The following is a 5,000-nucleotide window of genomic DNA, read 5'->3' on the forward strand; positions in this document are numbered from 1 at the left end:
CATAAAAATGTAGAAATTAAAATTAACAACTATGACTAATAAGGAAAGATAGAAATAAGAACAAAATAGGGAAAAACAGAGGATGGGGAAATGGTAGCTCGATTATATCAGGAAAGAATTAGCAACTAGAATGGATACTGTAATAGAGATGACTCTAATAATACAGTAGAAAATACTAGGTATTGACATAAAGATGCTTAAAAGCTATACATTATTTATATACAGACCCTCCTGGAAAAAAAAACATTAGAACAAAAACATCTTTCAATGAATCACTAGCATTATTAGTAATTACATTGTTAATACCAAGGGAAATTAAAGCGATTTGGCGATTTTAATTCACCTTTATCCCTAATTGGGAAACAAAGAAAAATCAAGATAGGAGCAAATTTGACCCCACACTAAAGATGAAAAACAACAAGTGGAGGGAGGGAAAGCTTTTAGATTTTTAAGAAGTTTTTTACCTTCACCAAATCATCAATATTCTCAAACAAGGAAGAAAATAAACTGGACCCTTGTTTTTTTCATTAGTAATAGGGAAGATGTACACAACATATCATCCAACTTATACAGCCCAAGTCAGACTCACAAATAATTGAAAATCACAATGAATAAGTTAAATAATCAGAAAAGTATTTAAAAAAAAACAGATAGCCGAAGCAGAAAAAGAGTCCTCAGATCTTTAAAAACTCTAGCACATAATCAAATAGATTGGAAAAAATTAAATGAAACACTAGAAAGTCACGGAAAGATTTGACGTTCCTCTTAAACAAACACCAAATGATATACTAGAGAAGCTTTATAATGCATTTAAAGATGTTTGTAGAATGTTTGTGCCCCCCAAAACAACAGAAACAAGAATATCATACCAAGAGATCGAAGGATCATGTTAAGAAACAACAGCAACAACAAAAAATAATAAGGCTAACAAATTGAAAAAAAACAAACAGATCAGATCAAGAGAGAAAGGATCAAAGCAGAGATAAGGCTATTAGAAGATAAATTAAAACTGTCTAAAAGTAACCAAATAGCAGCCGAAGAAAAAAGAGCTGTGGAAGCTATAAAACAGAATGCAAAATATTTTTTTTCTCTTAATGCAAACAACAGGTTAAAGAGGAGAACAGAAATTGGGCCTCTGAGAATAAGGTGCATTGATAACTGATTCAAAGGAAATGTCTGAATACTCAAATTGCAAATATGAAGAAGTCTATAGTGTCCCCAAGAATAGAAAAATATAATATCAGACCTACAACATTTTTAAGTAATTATTAGTAACGAAGACGAATGTCTCACTGACTTCATATTCAAATGAAAAAGATATTCTTGAAGCAGTAAGTGAAATATCAAGCAAACTTCACCAGCTGGCCAGATATGAAATCACCAAACCAACTCCTTTTAAAAAACTGCTTAGAAACCATAGCAAAGCCACTGGTAACTTTGTGGAGGAAAATCTTGTGGACATGGGATTTATCCCCAGCTTACTGAAAGAGGGTACTATGATTCCAATTTATAAAGGTGGAAACAAAGGTCAGGCCAAAAATTATAGCCAGGTAGCACTAACATCTCATATGATAAAAAATAATAGTTGAAAAGGGTAGTGAGAAAAAAAAATGTTCAGTTTTTAGAAAGAGAAAACAAGAAAAACCCCGGGCAACATGGATTCATTCAGAAGTGGTAGATCTTTGTTTACACAGGATTCCTGACACACTTCGAACACATACCTAAGGGACCTAACTGAAAAAATAGAGAAGTTGAATGTAATATATCTAGAGACTTTGCAAACGCTTTTGACAAAGTAGATCACGCATTCTGCTACATAAAGAGTAAAAGACCTTGGAATCGCGGGAAGTTGGAAGTGGATTTTACAACTTCCTAGAGAATCTAAACCAAAAACGAACAAATTAAAGGGCTTCACTCAAATGTGAAACGATTATTATGAGTGGGTGCCACAAGGGGTCCGTTTCTTTGGCCATGTTTATCGCTTATTAATGCGAGAGGAGTGAGCACACATTGATAATGTGAGGTGAAACACTCGAAGGTAACATCATGGCAGGGGGGGAGTGGGAGGTACATTGGAATAATGGTGGGACGGGAGGGGGCCAGCAGGGGGTTGGGGTGGAGATATACACAGAATAATTAACAAATCTTAACGAGGATTCTACAACTGACCCGTTTTGTAGCATATGATAATTAGTATGGATTGCTCTAATTCAATAGTTTTTTGAAATCAATAAATAAAATCCAACTGAAATTTGAATAGCAAATATTGTGGTGTTGTGTGAAGATTAGGAGGAAAAAAGTAGTAAAAGATCGATCGCGTATATGAGTAATGACATAGTTTCAGGTCACGCATATAGAGCAGTTGTCAACAAAGAAAAGTTTTGAGTGAACCTGGTAATAACTTTTAAACACAAAAGACCCCAACAAACAACCTTTTTAACCACCATGGAAATCATTAGAATTACCCAGTGCCAATTATGGACCCAATTCTTACTAAAAATATAATGTTTTGATAAGGCAAGGCCCCCCAAATAATCTTTGACCCACGAATTAGATAAGATATGATGCTCTAAGGACACTATTGGGAAAAACTAAAAAAAAAACTAAGAGCTTACTCACTACAAAGGCGGAGAGAGAGATACATTCGAGAGGTAATAATATGTAAAATTATTTGAAGAAAAACCATTGAATAGGAGGAATTTCAAGTAAGTTACATGCCCACCAGCAGGGAAAACATGCTATCGAACTGGATAAAGTACACAAACTTTAATCCTTTTAAGAAAAATGCAAAAACAAAGTTTCTCAATACGGACCTAAATTGTTTAATAGCATATCGAAGGATATAAGAAACCTAAATCAGTGTAGTGTAGAAGTGTTTAAAAGAAAACTAGATAAGTGGCTACATTCAGTACCAGATGAACCACCAACAGGTGGTAGTGAAAGAACGAGGGCTGAATCAAATTCCATCCCTCATCAAATTCAGTTGCTTGCAACTGACAAAAAACGGGCGGTCCCCCAGGGTGGTCCTGGCATGAGCTACTAACAAGGCTCAGGCTGTAACTACCACCAAGTAACCAAGTAAGTAAGTATTCAATATAACTGACATTTTCATGACGTCATCAATTCCGTCTCTCTGACGTAATCGAATCAGAAGGAAATTCAAAGATATCCGAACAACCAATGTGATCAACTGTTCATTTCAGATTGCTTCGTTCATTCTGTATTGATAACTCTCTGAATCATAGATGTAGGAAAGGTATTAGTAATAATTCTAAGTACGTTCCCATCAGCATGAAATTTCAAACATAGCAGCCAGTCTAACGGTCATTATCATTGTCTTCACTTTGGTAACTGATTTTGTACCAAACGTGTGTTTCGTATCTTCATTTATATGAATACATATAGAAAGAAACAGAGAAAGAGAAAGAGGGGGGAGGAGAGAGAGAGAGAGTGGGGGGGGGGGAGAGAGAGTGGGGGTGGGGGAGGGGAGAAGACCGAGAGTGGGGAGATGAAGAGGAGAGGGGGAAAGGGGCGAAGAGAAGAGGAGAGGAGGAGAGAGAGTGGGAGAGGAGGAGAGGGGATATTGGGAGGAGAGGGAGAGGAGACGAGGGAAGAGAGAGGATAGGAGAGAAAGAGGGGGGAGGGATAGAGAGTGAGAGAGAGAGAAAGAGAGAGTTAGAGGGGGGGAGAGAGAAGGAGAGCGATAGAGAGAGAGAGAGAGAGAATGACAGAAAGATCGTTGGTGTCAGTGACTTATATGTACTCAAACGTCTGTATAGGCACATACATCTAATCTTAAATTAATCTTCTTATCTATTCGTGTCCTTTCATCGCTATACTGATCTGCTCGACATATGCGGTCAGTACCTTAACGGAGATTACTAAGTCACTCCCGTTGGACTGAAAGAGGGTGAGGCAAGAGATAAAGAGAGAGGGAGAGGGTAAGGCAAGAGGTAAAGAGAGAGGGAGAAGACTGACTCAAGAGACAGAGAGAGAGGGAGAGGATGAGTCAAAAGATTAGGAGGAAAGAAGGGGTAGGAGGGAGGGGGAGATTGAAGTCAAAGATAGAGAGAGGGGAATTGAGTTGGGAGTGAGATGAGCTTCAAGGATTTAGATATTCTGAGACGACGAGAGGGAGGAGGATGAGTCAAAAAGATAGGAGGAGAGAGAGAGAGAGGAGAGGGAGAGGGAGTCAGAGGTGTTTTTGGATGTCAAGAGTAGAGAGGGGATAGTGGGAGAGGAGTGCGAGTGGTCAATGAGAGAGTCATAGAGGATAGATGAGAGGAGAGATGCGAGGTGGAGAGGATGAGTCAAAAGATAGAGAGAGGTACTCTAATGAGTTATGTGGGGGAAGTGGGGTAAGTCAAATGTTAGAGAGAGAAGGGAGAAGAGAGTGAATCAAGAGATCAACGGGAGGGAGAGGGGAGGGGAGGAGAGGGGTTGAATTGTCAATTTTAATGTAGAGAGTGGAGAGGGTGAGGCTCATGAGATAAAGAGATATGGGAGAGGAGGGGAAAGGGAGGGTGAGGGAGAGGGTGAGGGACGAGGGAGACGAGGGGGGCAAGAGAGGGTTGTAGGAAGCGGGAGGTGGAGGGGAGGAGGGAGAGGGGTGAGATGAGTCAAAGAGATAATAGAGAGGGATAGAGGAGAGGAGGAGTCAAAGAGATCGAGAGAGAGGGGTGAGGGAGAAGTGTTGGAGTCAAGAGATGAGGGGAGGAGGGGAAGGAAAAAGTGAAGTCAAGAGATAAGAGGAGAGGGAGAGAGAGTCAATGTAATAATAGGAGGTCAAGGAAGAGAGAGAGGGATAGAGGGAGGAGTGGGAGTCAGAGATCGCGAGAGGGGTGGGAGAGAGAGAGAGGGAGAGGGTGAGTCAAGAGATAGAGAGAGGGAGTGGGAGAGAGAGTCAAGAGATAGAGAGAGAGGGAGAGGGAGAAGGTGAGTCAAGAGATAGAGGGAGAGGGGGAGTCAAGAGATAAAGAGAGAGGGAGAGTCAAGATATA

Source organism: Penaeus japonicus, unplaced genomic scaffold (genome assembly GCF_977035675.1).
Source record: "Penaeus japonicus unplaced genomic scaffold, GWHDUDI00000001_assembly GWHDUDI00000022, whole genome shotgun sequence".
Lineage (NCBI taxonomy): Eukaryota > Metazoa > Arthropoda > Malacostraca > Decapoda > Penaeidae > Penaeus > Penaeus japonicus.